Source organism: Meles meles, chromosome 2, assembly GCF_922984935.1.
Source record: "Meles meles chromosome 2, mMelMel3.1 paternal haplotype, whole genome shotgun sequence".
NCBI lineage: Eukaryota > Metazoa > Chordata > Mammalia > Carnivora > Mustelidae > Meles > Meles meles.
The window spans coordinates 8,272,069-8,290,379 of record NC_060067.1 but is presented as its reverse complement, the minus strand read 5'-3'; positions in this window follow the sequence as shown (position 1 = coordinate 8,290,379).

Here is an 18,311-nt window from a genome sequence, read left to right as displayed (position 1 = left end):
GCATCACACCCAGTGCTCCATGCAGTACGTGCCCTCCCTATTACCCACCACCTGGTTCCTCAACCTCCCACCCCCCCCACCCCCCTGCCGCCCCTTCATAACCCTCTGGTTGTTTTTCAGAGTCCATAGTCTCTCATGGTTCATCTCCCCTTCCAGTTTCCCTCAACTCCCTCTCCTCTCCATCTCCCCATGTCCTCCATGTTATTTGTTATGCTCCACAAATAAGTGAGACCATATGATACTTGACTCTCTCTGCTTGACTTATTTCGCTCAGCATAATTTCTTCCAGTCCCGTCCATGTTGCTACAAAAGTTGGGTATTCATCCTTTCTGATGGAGGCATAATACTCCATTGTGTATATGTACCACATCTTCCTTAGCCATTCGTCCGTTGAAGGGCATCTTGGTTCTTTCCACAGTTTGGCGACCGTAGCCATTGCTGTAATAAACATTGGGGTACAAATGGCCCTTCTTTTCACTACATCTGTATCTTTGGGGTAAATACCCAGCAGTGCAATTGCAGGGTCATAGGGAAGCTCTATTTTTAATTTCTTCAGGAATCTCCACACTGTTTTCCAAAGTGGCTGCACTAACTTTCATTCCCACCAACAGTGGAAGAGGGTTCCCCTTTCTCCACATCCTCTCCAGCACACGTTGTTTCCTGTCTTGCTAATTTTGGCCATTCTAACTGGTGTTAGGTGGTATCTCAATGTTGTTTTAATTTGAATCTCCCTGATGGCTAGTGATGATGAACATTTTTTCATGTGTCTGATAGCCATTTGTATGTCTTCATTGGAGAAGTGTCTGTTCATATCTTCTGCCCATTTTTTGATATGATTATCTGTTTTGTGTGTGTTGAGTTTGAGAAGTTCTTTATAGATCCTGGATATCAACCTTTTGTCTGTACTGTCATTTGCAAATATCTTCTCCCATTCCGTGGGTTGCCTCTTTGTTTTGTTGACTGTTTCCTTTGCTGTGCAGAAGCTTTTGATCTTGATGAAGTCCCAAAAGTTCATTTTTGCTTTTGTTTCCTTGGCCTTTGGAGACATATCTTGAAAGAAGTTGCTGTGGCTGATATAGAAGAGGTTACTGCCTATGTTCTCCTCTAGGATTCTGATAGATTCCTGTCTCACGTTGAGGTCTTTTATCCATTTCGAGTTTATCTTTGTGAACGGTGTAAGAGAATGGTCGAGTTTCATTCTTCTACATATCGCTGTCCAGTTTTCCCAGTACCATTTATTGAAGAGACTGTCTTTTTTCCATTGAATATTTTTTCCTGTTTTGTCGAAGATTATTTGACCATAGAGTTGAGGGTCCATATCTGGGCTCTCCACTCTGTTCCACTGGTCTATGTATCTGTTTTTATGCCAGGACCACGCTGTCTTGGTGATCACAGCTTTGTAGTAAAGCTTGAAATCGGGTAACGTGATGCCGCCAGTTTTGTTTTTGTTTTTCAACATTTCCTTAGCAATTCGGGGTCTCTTCTGGCTCCATACAAATTTTAGGATTATTTGCTCCAGCTCTTTGAAAAATATCGGTGGAATTTTGATCGGAATAGCATTAAAAGTATAGATTGCTCTAGGCAGTATAGACATTTTAACAATGTTTATTCTTCCAATCCAAGAGCATGGAACAGTCTTCCATCTTTTTGTGTCTTCTTCAATTTCTTTCATGAGTGTTCTGTAGTTCCTCGAGTACAGGTCCTTTACTTCTTTGGTTAGGTTTATGCCCAGGTATCTTATGGTTCTTGGTGCTATAGTAAATGGAATCGATTCTCTAATTTCCCTTTCTGTATTTTCATTGTTGGTGTATAAGAAAGCCACTGATTTCTGTACATTGACTTTGTATCCTGCCACGTTACTGAATTGCTGTATGAGTTCTAGTAGTTTGGGGGTGGAGTCTTTGGGGTTTTCCATATAAAGAATCATGTCATCTGCGAAGAGAGAGAGTTTGACTTCTTCATTGACAATTTGGATACCTTTTATTTCTCTTTGTTGTCTGATTGCCGTTGCTAGAACTTCTAATACTATGTTGAACAAGAGTGGTGAAAGTGCGCATCCTTGTCGTGTTCCTGATCTCAACAGGAAGGCTGCAAGCTTTTTCCCATTGAAGATGATATTTGCTGTGGGTCTTTCATAGATAGAGTTTATGAAGTTCAGGAATGTTCCCTCTGTCCCTATACTTTGAAGCGTTTTCATCAGGAACGGATGCTGGATTTTGTCAAATGCTTTTCCTGCATCAATTGAGAGGACCATGTGATTCTTCTCTCTTCTCTTATTGATGTGTTCTATCACACTGATTGATTTGCAAATGTTGAACCAACCTTGCAACCCAGGGATGAATCCCACCTGGTCATGGTGGATAATCTTTTTAATGTGCTGCTGGATCCTGTTTGCTAGGATCTTGTTGAGAATCTTTGCATCCATATTCATCAGTGATATTGGTCTGAAATTCTCCTTTTTGGTAGGGTCTTTGCCTGGTTTGGGGATCATGGTAATGCTGGCTTCATAAAAAGAGTTTGGAAGTTTTCCTTCTGCTTCAATTTTTTGGAACAGCTTCAGGAGAATTGGTGTTATTTCTTCTTTGAAAGTTTGGTAGAATTCCCCAGGGAATCCGTCAGGTCCTGGGCTCTTGTTTTTTGGGAGGTTTTTGATCACTGCTTCAATCTCGTTACTAGATATCGGTCTATTCAGGTTGTCAATTTCTTCCTGGTTCAATTTTGGGAGTTTGTAGCTTTCCAGAAATGCATCCATTTCATCTAGGTTGCTTAGCTTATTGGCATATAACTGTTGGTAATAATTTCTGATGATTGTTTCTATTTCCTTGGTGTTAGTTGTGATCTCTCCCTTTTCATTCATAATTTTATTAATTTGGGCTTTCTCTCTTTTCTTTTGGATTAGTGTGGCCAATGGTTTATCGATCTTATTGATTCTTTCAAAAAACCAGCTTCTAGTTTCATTGATACGTTCTACTGTATCTCTCGTTTCTACCTCATTGATCTCTGCTCTAATCTTGATTATTTCCCTTCTTGCATGTGGAGTTGGTTTGATTTGTTGTTGATTCTCCAGTTCTTTAAGGTGTAGAGACAGCTGGTGTATTCTGGATTTTTCAATGTTTTTGAGGGAGGCTTGGATTTTTTACCTGTATTTTTTAACATTATATTTCCATAACCATATCTATGACATGATTATTGTTCATTCTTACATGATGTAAATAATAGAAGTTATTACATGGTTTCTTTGCATGTCCAACATTGTCTTTGTTTCCAGGTACAAACAGTAAATTCATAGGCACTTCCTCTCTGGAAGTTGTCTTTATCTGATCTCTGATGTTACTAAAAATTTTGTCACATAATTAAAATCACGGGTTCCATTTGCGATGGGAGAGGGCCCAAGGGTAAAATAAGTTCACAGAAGATGAATATACATAGTTTTCTGATTATTTAATGGCAAAATTGTTGTGTCTCAGATTATTTTAATGGATTTTTTACAAATTGGAAAATGTATGAATAGAGCTTAAAGACTGCTATTAAGAATGAGATTAATCTATTTCAAGTAAGAATGTAATTTATGACTAACATCTTCACTACTTAAAAAATGATTTGATGGTTATCTGGTTCCAGCTCCAACATGTTAAAAGCTTAGAAGGTAACACTTCCAACCTACAATAAGAAAAAGTTAAACAAACTAAAATCAACAAATTTTCTAGGATCTCTCAGAGAACTAAGGTCCCAGGACACACTGCTGCCCCCAAATCTAAAAAAGACAGATGGAAAGACAGTTGAAATCTGCTGCTCCTGTCTGAAGCGGAAGCCCTTGGAGCCGTACACTGCTAGGTAATTTTGATGAACAGATAATTCATCAAATGTTACTAGTAAATAGATGGTAATTTTGATGACTTATTGGAGGCTGATTATGGAATACTGTGGGAGTGAGAAAAGTTGAAGGGCTGTAGTGTTGGTGAGGGGGGCAGGTAGCGGGCTCTGTCCTTTAATGGGTTTTAGCTTCACAAGCCATAACTCTCTCTTGGTGAAGAGGTAAGAAAGAGACCCTTCCGGCTCTGACTGAGGACAGGAAGCATACCCTTACAAAATATACATAGAGCATTTTCCATAAAAAATGCCTATTTTCCACAGGAAATATTTCCCCAGAGCCTTATCCCACCTGGGGCAAGAGCATTTAGACTGCTCCAGTTCCCTCTAGTCTTCTTAACTCATCTAAAGGAGGAAAAAAACAAGCTAAGGAATACTTGTCAAGCTCACAATCCAGAGACAAAGACTCATGAAAAAGTAGATCTCATCATAAGATGATAGAACTCTTCTCTTCCCACATACCTTATAGCAATGCAATGGGATTCCAGTATTAAAGAGTAGATTATAGCAGAAAGAGCTGCAAGATACGCAGACTTTCTCTGGGGAGGAGTACTTAGGGAAGCCTAAAGTGATGAGGGAACACACACACACACACACACACACACACACACACACACACAGAGACTCTAGAGGAATTTTTAAGCCTCTATACCTACAACTGCAGCAAAGATGACATACAGCCCAACTCCTAGCCAAATTACCATAAAACCTCACATGGAAGTTTATTTACCTCAGTTTCTATAACCCGATACATAATGTCCAGCTTCCAGCAGAAAATTACAAGGTATGATAAAAGGCAAGAAAAAACACGAACAAAGCAAGTGACAGAAAAATAGTAGAAACCCAGAATGGAATCAAGGAACAAATACAATGGATGGAAAACAGCTACAAGCATGGTTGATATTAAACCAACTATATAAAAAAATCAGTTTAAATGAGAATTGTCTAAATATAGAAATTAAAAGACAGATTGTTAGGGACCCAACTATACAGTGTCTATAAGAAATTCATTTTTTAAACAAAACTAATTTTAAATAAAAAGACTCAGAAAAGTTAGACGTATAGGGATGGAGAAAGACATACCATGTTGACACTAATGAAAAAATAGCTGGAAGAGAGGAATTGATGTCAGAAAAGGCAGATTTCAGAAGAGGGAAAATTACCAGGAGTAAAAAGAGCATTCGTTAATGATATAGGGTTCCATTCTCCAAGAAGGCAAAACAATCCTAAATGTGTATGCATCTAAAAACAGAGTATTAAAAAATGCAAGCCGAAATAGACAAGAGAAATAGACAAACTCATTATGATAGTTGGAGACTTCAGCACCTCTCTTCCAGTAGTTAACAGGTCAAGCAGGTAGAAAAACACAGCTGACATGAAGAACATATCAATCAACATGACCTAAATGACATTTATAGAATACTTTACCCAACAGAACCAGAGAACACATTATTCTAAAGCTCACATGGAGCATTCACAGAGATAGACCCCATACTGGGCCATGTAACACACCTCAACAAACTTAAAAGAATAGAAATCATACAAAGAATGATTTCAGAACAGAGTGGAATTAAACTTCAAGTAAGCAACAGAAAAATAGCTGGGAAATCCTTGGTATTTTATAAGTAAATAACATGCTTCTAAGTGATACAAAAGTCAAAGAGGTCTCAAGTGAAAATAAAAACATTTTGAACTAGCGAAAATAAAAATACAACTTACTAAAATTGATAGGTTACAGTGCCTCTTCAGGGAGCCAGGAAGTTCTGTTGATTTTGGATGGGCTCCGTTGTGAGTTGGAAATCTGCCTGGAGGAGGGTTGATCTTGACAGGTTTCAGCTCAGCTAGGGACTTAGGTCTTTGTTCGGCATGTCCCTCATCCGACATGTCCCTCATCCTTCTGTGGGGAACAGTGGCTTGGCCAGTCATTGGTTTCCATGGTAACGACAGAGATGCAAGAAAGAAAGGACAACCATGCATGTGCTTCCCAAGCCTCAGCTTGCATCAGTTCTGCTCACTTCCCATTTGTCCTAATAAGTCACATGGCTGAAAGTAGAATCAAGAGGTAGGGAAGTACCTTCTACACATGAAAGTGGGAGTAGGGGAATGAATATTTTTGAGCAATAATCTATTACGATAATGGTTAGCTTCAAAGCATTGTGAGTATTGAATGAGATATTAATTGATGTCAATTATATAAGCTCTTAGCATCATAGCTGCCACAGTAAACCTATCATATTTTAAAGCCATTATTGTGTTGGGCTCTAGAAATAAGACGGACGCCATCCTTGTTCCTATAGTTCTTATTAGAAAAATAAATAATGACTATGCAATTACACGAGGTGTCAGGTGCTGAGGGCAACATTTTGGGGCACATTCTCCAGAGAAAAGTCCATCTTGCATGCGAGACTAACAGCACTGGGACTGACATTCATGAATAAGTCAAATTACAAATTACTCCACGTTACAACCTTTGGTACTAAAAATAAATAGTCAGACTTAAATTATGAAACAATTGAATGCCGTGGGTTTACCATATCACATTAGCCTTTTATCCAATATCAGTCATTTTAAAAACAATGAAAACCTTCTATGGTTTATAGTTCCCAAGATGCTAAATTCCAAGTGACAAAACTTTACTGAACTCTTACAAGAAGCCAGGCACCGTTCTAAACACTTCAGGCTTATGGAAGACCCACAATATCTTTAAAAAAAACAGAAATACTATTATTCATATATAAAAAATTGAGGCACAAAAAAAGTCAAAGTCTTTTTGACTTGCCAAAGTTACACTACTGGTAAATGGAGTAGCAGGATTTCAACCCAAGAACTCTGGCTCCAAGTCCATGCTTTTAACCCTCCCCCTTTCATGCTTTCACGGATGTCATTCCATTTAATGCCCAACCCTTTCACTCACCTGAAGAACATTGACGGAGCACTGATTATGCTCCCAGGCACAAAGTCAGGTGCTGCAGCATATGAAAAAAGTGCCAAATACGGAGCCTGCTTCACCCTCTGGCAAAGCAGAGACACTTTAAAAGTGTTCCTCAGGCTTCTCTAGTGTGGCCTGGGGAAATTCAGTCCCCTCCCCATGTCCTTCTCTGATCTACAGAAGAGGAGATTCTTTGGGGCATTCTGTACACCAGAGTTCTCCAGATGGTCAGGAGGGTTCTAGGTGCAACAAACCTCCCCATTCCCGAGGATCTAGACTTCACTGGAAGAAAGCTCTTCATTGTTTTCTTTTACTCAGGCTGAAAAGTAAGGAGAAATCTCCTTTCCCTCAACAGCATTATAATTTGTTTTTATGTCACAAAGGTACTGCATCCCTATACTCTCAGTTTTCTACAAAACTGCATGCTATAGCTTTGTGGTTGACTCACTCACAATTCCCACATTTTCTGTTTAGCCTCTGAAACTCTTCTAGGAAGCATTACGAGTTTTCTGCCTTCTATGCTCTCAGTAGTCTCTCACCCACAACCACCAAGTTCTTTCCCACTTCAAGCAAATGACACTCAAAAATCATCTCCTCTGAATGGCCTCCTTCATTACCTGATATATGGCTTGGAGTGGGAGAATGGGGTGGCTCAGTTCTGCATGCTCCTGAAGGTTTCATTTGGAGCTAGTTATTCACCTTTGGGCCTCTCAATTCTCCAGCTCCCCTAATTACCATGCCAGTAGACCCTCAAATCTCAGACCTAAATATTTTCTCACCAAAGCCTGAGTTATGGTGAAGTGAGGTGCTGCATACATGTTAATCCTCTACTCTTGGAGGTCGAGCCCAAGTTGAGGAGATGTGACTTTCTTGTAGGAGGAATTATGTAATGGTGCTCTGGTACTGCTTTCAACCAAGAGGCATATTAACCCAAGGTAGCTTTATACCCCATAGTCGAAAGTTAAAGCTAAACCAGGGTTAAGTGCAAGCCAAGGAACAAGATGGCTGAGTCGGAAGGGTGGGATAGACCCCAAATGGAAGGAGGAACCACAAAAGGAGTGGCCAGAAGAGGACCAAGGAGAGTGAGAACAGGAGGAATGTGGCTCAGTGTTCAGACCCTGATCTGTGAGAGAGTCTGTGCCTGGGCAGGAGGGAGGAGGGCGACTTAGGAAACCACACACCAGTAGACTGGTCTTGGGAGGCAAGGGACTACAAGGAAAGGTCAGGAATTTTAAATCTAAGAAACCTAGCATGACCACCATTGCATGATCTTGGAGGTGTATTTGAGTCTCGGTAAATTGGTGATTATTACATCTACTCAGTAAGTTCTTGTGGGATTAAAAGACAGAATATGTGTCATGGTCTTGGCTTAATATTTCATACAGAGTGAATATTCAATCAATACAAGTCCTCTCCCTTCTTTGGCTTCCTGTGCCTCCCCTCCCCCAACTCTGTCCCAATCTTGACTCATCTTTACAAACTGGTTTTGTGTCCCTGTTCCAAAGACATGTGGTTTTAGGAAGTTCTAATCACCAGTCTAAGTTCTTTCCAATTAGTTTAAAACTGTGGAATGTCACTTTTGTGCTTGAAATATCACACACCTCTCTGGAAACAATCTCTTTCCATTTTTAATGAACTGATAATGTCTAAAGAAATGTTTGAATTTTCCTATTAACTGAAATGAAAATGCTCTATTTTTCCCCAAAAGCATGAAGAATAAAGCAATCACTAAACAATCCTAACCTTTAAAGAATCCATATAGTCACTTATCAGAAACAAAAACAGTGGCCGCTCAAAATTCAGCAGTGAATTTTGAGCAAAGGGATTAAAATCCATGTAAATTATCTAACCAGATTAACACAAGCTTATAATATAAACTCCAAAATTCTGATGCCAGATATAAAGTGTCAGAAAATATAAGGAAAACTGCATTATAAGAAAATGCAAAGGATCCAGGCAAATACGAGTTTTACTGCAATTTTGTGCCTAGAGTACTTGGGGTATTTGAAGTAAACGGAACATCATATGAGAAATCTTTTATTTCATATAGTGATTTCAGAAGCGGTGGTTTTTATCATGATGTACAGAGGTGATTGCCAAACCTTTTAACCAATGATATTGGTTTAAGTGAAATTTTATGTGGAAAACATGTATACATAACAAAGTGTATCAAAAGTGTGAGTAAGAACATAGAACCCGTCCACCCCAGAAACATATGGTCTTTCTCCCATCTTTGACCACTGTAGAGACTCAGAGTCCCCTGCCCCCTCACATAGCTCACAGGGCTCCAAGATTCATAGGAAAACCACTGCTGATTTACTTGCTTTTCTTCTAAATTGCATAGGAATTTAGAAGAACTTCCAGCACTTCTAAATTACATCCAATCGATGTGTCATTAAGTAAACTTTAATGAGTATCTACAATTTTTTAATCTTTCACATAAAATAAAATAGAAGACATCCCCTGGGTGATCTGAACAGGAGTGCACCTGAGCAAGATAAAATGTTGTTTTTAAAATATTTAAGATATATAGGAATATACACTCCAGGGTATGCGACCTCATACTGTGAAATGATTGCGGTCTCAGTCAAGAAAAGTCTACCTACTCCGTGAGGTTGGGGAACCTCATGAAAATGATTACATTTTGGGAAAAACGGTTTTGTGATGACAACTCTCTGTAAAATATAATGAAACTCTATTTGGGAAAAAAATTATGGTTGAACACATGAATAGACCGATGAGTGAGGAAGTTGGAAGCAAGAATTTTTGTTAGCAAGAAAAAAAGGTAGCTGGGTCAGAAAAGCAGTATGACATCTATTTAATTTTTAATAATTTTTTAATTAAAAATGCCATGCTAAAATGGTTTCCTATCAAAAAAAGTGTGCTAATGTCAAACCGAAGACTGTTGAAGAACTGGGGCTGCCTTATGCCCTCTATTACGGTTGCTAAGTGAATCAGGGAGGGATGCACAGTAAAAGTATTTCAGATACTTCAAATGGAAAACGTGGCAGTAACAATAACTTAGTTAATCCATGGCGAAGCCACTTTCTTAACGACATTGCAGATATGTTCATCTTTCGGGTCTCAGGATCATTCGTGTGTTCATTTTCATAATAACGGGCATCCAAATGTCCGCTGGTCCTTTCTCACGTGGAGCACACGTTTTGGGTTGGTTGAGCTCCTTGCTGGTGGGTTTCCAGTAGAGGGAAGCTGCAGTGTTTTCTGAAAATGCCATTGCATCATCTGACCAGTCCTCAGTGTGGTTCAAAATATTTATTCAGCATGTTCTGAAGATTGCTTAAAGTATTTCTTCTGAACAATAGGCTTTTAATGGTCCACCCCAAACCCATCATATGGCATTGTGACTTGCAAGTAGTACTAATGAATGCAGAGAATTAATGATAAGAGAGCTACTACTTAATGGACAAGTCTTCCTCACCATCAGCCCTAAATCTGATTCATAGGTATCTAACAAACCTGTCCAGGAGCTAGTTGGGATAATATGCCCATCATTAATATAATAGGAATTACAATGGCAATAATTATTAACATCATAATGTCTGATCACTACCAAATATAGGACAACTGAGTCCCAACCTAACTTCCTTCTCTTCCTATAATTTATAATATGGAATTCAGCTTTGGTAATCAGCAAATTCATTCAACAAATATGTATTTGGTTCCAACTATATGCAAGACGGTAAACCAGAGGCAGCAAAGTCAGGCATGATTTTGACTTTAAGAATATTCGAATTGGGTATTAAGAATACAACCTTTAGGGGCGCTTGGCAGACTCAGTCTGTAGAGCACGCGGTTCTCCATTTCAGGGTTATAGGTTAGAACCCCACGTTGGGTGTAGAAATTCCTTAAAAATAAAAATAATATGAGAACACAACTTTTAAATCACTACTAACAGTAACAATAATCAATACCTGATGAGGAACTTCTACGTGCCAGGCACTGTTGTAAAATTTTTCATTTCATGGTTTAGAGCATGACCCAACATATACATTACTCAAGAAGCATAGTTGTTGACCCTTTCCTCATAGAGTTTATCTCTTAGTGGGAGAAGGAAAGAAACAAGTGCATGAAGAACCGCTAAGTTTTATGGCACGACAGATATTGTAACCGAGAGTAGGTGGTTTCATGTCTGGGTGCTTTAATATCGACTAAAAGACTGGTCAACACAGGGTAGCTGCAAAGGGAAAAGCAGTTTGCAACCATTCCTTCTGGAAACCCACAGCCATGCGGGTGATATGCTTTCCAAATCCAAAGACACACTCTGTCATCTGGGTACGGGACAGAAGACTCCTAGGAAATTGGCTCAAGATTCATGTAAAACTCAGGTTTTCTTTTGGTGAGATCTTGGGTTTTATTTAACTTCATTTTTCATACAATCTAAGGCATGCAGTTGCTTTCAACTAAGAAGAATAGACCCAAAATACGGTTTCCTCTGGTACCTAGGTAGAAAGATCACTGGATTTCACAAATAGGTATGCGTTAGGAGGTGCCCTTAGAGGATGGAAAATTAATCCTGTTTTAGGGCGTTTGTGGGGTTGATTGGTGAGATAACAGGAGTTCTGAAGGATATCGAGTCTGAATTTACAGTCCAAGAGTCTCAGGAACTTGAGAGTAGCATCAAGGAGTGACCAAACTGATATTATTTTCATGTCATCATTTTTCTGATCTTATGTTCAAAGTCCCAATCAGTTCATGTTTCAGGGCACCATATAAAGACTGAGGAGGTCGATTCGTGTCTGATTCTCTGCAGTTAGATTTGCCCACCGAAGACACATAGAAGACTATATGTATGTATAAATATCTATGTGTGTGTGTATATGTAAATATCTGTTGTTTGTATCACACACACACACACACACACACACACACATACACACAAAGTAGAATAGGGATAGGCAGGAAAGGAATAAATAAGGGGCGAGACCAATGCATTTAAATAAGAAGTGAGTAAGATCCTAAGTATAGAATCTTAATAGCTCAGAAAATCACTTTGTCCCTAATCCCTCTGTTACAGTATATGAGGCTATTTTCTTAGAGCTACGTAATATTGGAAAAAAAAATCATCTGTGGTTTCCCTCCAAATTAAGTAAGGAAAAGTTAAGAAATGCATGTCATATGAAAATCCAGCATGAGCAGCTTCTCTGTCCCAGTCATTTGAGTACAATATGGATTGAACAAAAGCCCATGTGGAAGAAGGACTCCTCTCTACTACTTGAGTTTTGCACTGGGTTTTGACCATTTATGAGAGGCCTGTGTAGAGGCTCACAGACGATAGGTTTCTGATGGCAATTTCTGGTACAGCATCTGCCCTCTCTATTCGACTGAACTTTCTCCCGAAAGGTTACCAGTGACCTCATAATTGCTAAATCTCTTCCTCCATTCCTACTGTCTTGACCTCACTGTTTCAGCTAATGATGTGTCTGCCTCCTCTGTGGAATTCCCACTTCCTCTTTCCACTCTGGGAGCACAGCACCAGGCTGGCTGTCCTCTAAACTTCTTTGACTTTGTTAGATATCCTGTCACGAAATACATGTCTGATATTTATTAATATCAGCAATCCATATCACAGTTTTATTAAACATTATCTCATTTGATTCCCATGAAAATACTGAGCTGAATGAAAGACAGAAATAATTATCTCTAAGTTTTACATTGTTTTTCCATCAGAAAGTGAAAACTTTCTTTATGAATGTGGTTTGGGTCATATAATAATAGTCATCTTTATCTGTATAATAATAGTCATCTTTATCTGCAATAGGACCTAGATATTCTAATTTTAAAATTCCCAGGTTTGTGTGTGTGTGTGTGTGTGTGTTTATGAAGTTCATGATTCTTAAGTCGTGAGCAAAGGGAAGAATTTCGCTTTTTATTTTTTATTTTTTTGTTTTATTTTTGTAGTAGGCTCTGTGTCCAGCTTGGAGCCCGAAGTGGGGCTTGAACTCATGACCCTGAGATCAAGACCTGAGCTGAGCTCAAGAGTTGGACGTTCAACCGTCTGAACCACCCAGGTGCCCAAGAAAGAATTTTTTTTTTTAATAGGAAAACAAGTTCTAAGCAAAGATCCAGGGGAGATTGAGGCAAGATTTTAGAAAAGTGGAGAAACCTGTTTAGAAGATGAACTACTTTTGCATATCCTGAGGACATTATCTCTGCGATCACTCTGGGATATTTAAGCCAATGCCTTTGTACACTTGCCTAAAATTGCTCAATGCTAAAAGGCATAGCCAGTCGAGAGATAATAAAGCTGTGGTTCCATCTTAGGACCGTATTACAGAGGTCATAGAAAGCCATTCCATTAGACATCATGTAATTCAAACCTACATTTTAAGGAAAATATTCTGGCCCAGAGCAGTTAGGTGATCTCTACAAGATCACCCAACAATTTATTTTCAGTCAGAACTAGAACTTGAATCTAAAATGTATGCTTTGGTAGTATTTCTCTTCTTCCATATTTTGGTTAAAGCATAAGGCTATCTGTTTGTAAAAATATATTTATTTGAGGCTCTCCCAAAACCAAATGAATCAGAACCTCTGGGTAGGTAAGGCCCAAGCATCTACTTTTTCTGAAGCCAACCAAGTGATTTACAAATGCAGCCATGGATGAGAACCTGTGTGTTGTCAGCAAGCAACGAAGTATTAACGATTTACATAAATAATTCCTCATAGAGAAGGTACATTGCAAGGTAAAATGTAATCTTATTTATGTGTAATTTTATTGGCAACTTTTTCCAAGTCAAATATTACCAGTAGTATACAATACATTGAAATAGAGACTTTGATAGCTATTGTTTTGTTGCTTTTGCTAGCAATTTTTTACTTGTTTGTGAGTGGTCGTGCTAAACAAAGAAAAAAGTATCAATCATAAAAAATTCCCAGGATTTTTGTGGCATTCCATTCTGTCTTCTAGATATTTTTACCCCCAGGGGTTTCATAAAATAAAGCTTATTGAGACTTAAATTTAGGAAGCAATTCAGGTAAGTTTGGGAAATTGAAAGGCGATACAGTTTCAAACTTAAATATCTGTTGTGTATAGTTTCTCCTTCTTTCACACCTGAGAAGAACACTAACATTCAAAACTTCTAAAACCACATAAATCCACATGTAATCCTGCAATGATCACACAAATGATTAAGCAGTACAATGCAAAGTTAGTCAAAGGCTGAATCGTGATGGTAAGAGACATGTTTGCTGAGTGACCAAACATGAGATGATGATTTTATCAATGATTTTGTGGAAGTTAACATTTTAACATGAAATGTTGAAGGAGTAGCAGCAGGGATGCGGGCCCCATTGATTGATTACAGGCAAGTAGGCGTCAGCTCAACGTGAAATAGCAGTGCTATAAATAGGGAGAGCGGCATTCCTAATTCATCATCACTGTGTGTGTGATTAATGCTCTGTGGGCATGCATTAGTGACGGGAGGGGAGGTTTTTCTATGACGAGGGCGCAACTCAGGGCAAGTCCAAGGAGCAGCAACTCCAGAATTGGCCAGCAACTCAGATCAAATAGTATCTGGATCTTTTTCCATTCTGGAATTACAGAGGGGTGTTTTGGAGGATTCTGTGGATGAGATTCACAGATGCCATTTTAATGTGACATTTTTAGAGTAACGTGTTTTTCATAGGCACAATGGAGAGTCAAAAAGAGAGATTAACATGTGCTTTTGTGTAAGAACCTGGAAAACTGGCACCTGTGATTTTCTCCCTTTCTCTCTCTCTCTCTCTCTGTGTTTCTCTTTTATAGGAAAACAACGACATAGAATGTCCTTCCTAATGAGAGGGTATAAAAACTATCCACAGAGGGACATGAACGCTCTTTGCAAGTAGTTGGAGACTACAGACACCCCCCCCCAACACATGGATTTTGATGAAAATATATGAAAGCATCCCACACAGAGCAAACAAACCCTGCACTTTCAGGGCACTAAACGTTACAGGTAAAACCAACTGAGCTTGGGGTGAGGAGTGTGGTGCTGGCTAGCATCGGGCTGTCTGATCTGAATCCTGTCTCTGCTGTTCATGAGCTGAAGGGCCTGGCACTAATTTCTTAATATTTTTTGCTTTAGTCTCATCTGTAAAGTGGGAATAAAATATAGGGATGCTCTGAGGCATAAATAAGCAAATATATTTTAAGCTCCCGAGGCGATTAAAAATGTTAGGTATGAATATAGGTTGCTATTATTAGTAGTAGTATTAGGCTCAACACATTTAGGTTTAAGAACAAATATCAACTACTTTCATGTTCTTTTCCACCTATAGTTCTGAATCCAAACAAACAGAAGATACTGTTTTTAGTGACTCTGCTCATCTAATCAATTAATTAGCCATTCACACCATTCATTCAACATTTAAAAGCTATGTAAATTTTCAAATGTTTTGGCATCACTTTTTTTTTTAACTTTATTTTGAAGTAATCTCTATACCAATGTGGAGCATGAACTCACAACCCAGGGATTGAGGGCTGCGTGCTCTACCGACTAAGCCAGGCAGGCGCCCCAGAATCACTTTTAATCTAAGAAAAAACTCAAATTACCAGGTAACTCAATAATAAAATGTAATTTACTATTTAGTAGACTTGAAAGCATTCTCAGTTTCTATTTTTTTCTACTTCTTTAATTATACACAGAAAGAAAAACAAGGGAATTTTCCATTTTGATTTCTTTTTTTTTTAAGATTTTATTTATTTATTTGAGAGAAAGACAGAGCACACATGAAAAGAACACAAGTGGAGTGGAGGGGCAGAGGGAGCTGGAGAAGCAGACACCCCACTGATCAGGATGCCTGATGTGAAACTAGATCCCAGGACCCTGGGATTATGACCGGAGCCAAAGACAGACGCTCGCCCAGGCAACACAACATTTTAAATTCTTAAACTACTTCTCCATTAAGAATGGATCAGTCCAGAGAAAAAGATCCTTTTAAAAAAGTCCATGATAGAGGTTATTTAAATAAAAGAGAATATCACTACATTTAATATATGTTTCTCCTTTTCTCTGTTTTATCTCTAAGTGGATTAAAAGTTCTTTGGATTCAGGGATGTAACTGTATATCTATCCTGACCTAAGCAATATAATAATGCCATTACAGACACATTCATAAATATTTGCTGAACAAATGAATAAATGAGACATGTACCTAAATAGCATTGTATTCTGTTGATTTTTGGTCAAGGAGAAAAGCAAAACATTCACTGTCCCATGGAGGTCATGGGGAAATAGAGAGCCCAGAATTTTGCTTAGAAGTTTGTGCTTTATTTGTATTTTATAAGATATTATTTAATTTAAACATATATTTAAATAATTACCAAAAGAGACATAAATTCTTCATTCAAATGGAACTTGTTAAAAAGGCCCCATATGACTAAATTTAGAATAAAATCTGTTTTTTCAAAAGTTGTCATCTGACAGAACAGAATTCATGTTCAATCTCTCGAATTATTGTTTTAAAAAGATTTTATTTAGAGAGCAGAGGGAGGGGCAGAGGTAGAGAGAGAGGGAGAGAGAGAGAGGGAGAGAGTCTCAAACCGACTCTGCCCCAGCACGAGGCCAGTCTTGGGGCCTGATCCCAGACCCAAACCCTGAGATCATGACCTCGGCCAAAATCAAGAGTCCAGTGCCCAACCAACTGAAGCACCCGGTTCCCCTGGGTCTTATATTTTAAATATTCAATCTAGCAGTCTGATCTTGGACACTTTCCTAGATTTGTCAATGCCTGCCCTGTAGAAAAGCAATCCAATACCATTCCATCTCTGTGGTTCTTGCCAAGAACTAGCTAATAAATAACTTTAAACATTTTGGGTCATATAAAAGCTAATTCACCAAAATAGGTATGCTTAGCTGTCAGTTTGAAAAGCAGTGATTTCATAATAAACACACACCTGCTGCAGTCCCAAAGAGGGCTAACCTGAGAGAAAAACCAAAAGATGAAATTATTGCAAATTTTCTCAGTTCTCATCTGAGGCCAGATGCTGGCTCTCTAATCAGCCCTGGGGCCCGCTCTGACTGTGGTGCATAGTATCCACACCAGTCTGGGCCTTTATGTGTATGCCCCCAGTCCTGGTTCCTCACATCTAAAAGGACCTCATTTTAATGTAAAAACATTATTTTTAGAGCATATTTCCCCTTGACTCCCCAAAGGTGGTTACATGTTAGTTATGTATCAGCTGAAAAACATATACCACCAAGCCACCTTGAATTCAGGATCAATTTAAAATGAATACATTCTAATCATAACAATAAAGTTTCAATACGTTAAACTAGCATTAGATAGATAGATATTTAGTTTATAGATATTGCTTAGACTTACTAAGCCCTTGGAAAAATAATCGCAATGCAATGATACTGAGATTGGGAATGGCCGATCCGACTGATGTCTCTTCCTAGCTAAGAAATCCCCTACAACTTCATAATTTTCTTCTCAAACTGTCCTGTCTTGAACTAAGTGTGTGCCTTTAAGAGGAATTATGATTGTACTTCAGACTATGTATATATTTAAATGAACGATTAATGAAAATTGTTCCCAATTATTTAAAAAAAAAAAAAAAGAAGACGAAGAAGACTGTTTTGCGGAGGCAGTAGCAAATATTCCCTGATGTGTCATGACGGAGTCATTCTCAAAAAGTAATGGCTAGAAAATTGAGTAAACATAGAACCAATAAAGAAAAGATTTCTTCACACCATGTGAAATCAGCACAGAGGAGAGCACCCTGCCATGGAAAATTTCGGGATAAGCACCGGGATTTTTTCATGATGATATCTCATGCTTGCAAGGCATCAGCTACAAAATGAAAAAATTCCTCCCCACGTGTTAATACCACGGAGTTGACTGTTGCAGCCTGACCCCATTCTCCCCAGGGCCTTCCCACCCTATCTTCTTTTGAGCACAAAGCACGACACCATATTTGATGAAATAGGACATTAATCAGGACTAATAAGATTCTTCTTCCTGTCACTCCTTGCAAGTGTCTGACAACATCTCTGTGAATAAGGAAACATTTCCAGGTGACACCCAATTGTTGGGATTTCTGTTCTAGTTTTTGAGACCCTTGAGCCCTTCCTTTTCCCTATGCAACCTGTAAAACAAAAGGCATTACATAGCCAGCAGTGGGTCCCTTTTCCAAATTTAAATTTACCAAACTTGTGATCCCTATCAATGCTCCAGGAAGCTAACCCATGGCCAGGCCCATCTTTCCCAGCTCCGCTAGTTCTTTCGTGAACAAGCAGCTAAGTGAGAAGTCACTTACTGCCTGTTTTCTTTCTTTCTTTCTCTTTCTTTCTTTCTTTCTTTCTTTCTTTTAAAGATTTTATTTATTTATTTGACAGGCAGAGGTCACAACTAGGCAGAGAGGCAGGCGGGGTGGGGGGGGGAAGCAGTATCCCCGAGGAGCAGAGAGCCCCATGTGGGGCTCCATCCCAGGACCCTGGGATCATGACCTGAGCAGCAGGCAGAGTCTTTAACCCACTGGGCCCCCAGGCGCCCCTGTTTCTGCCTA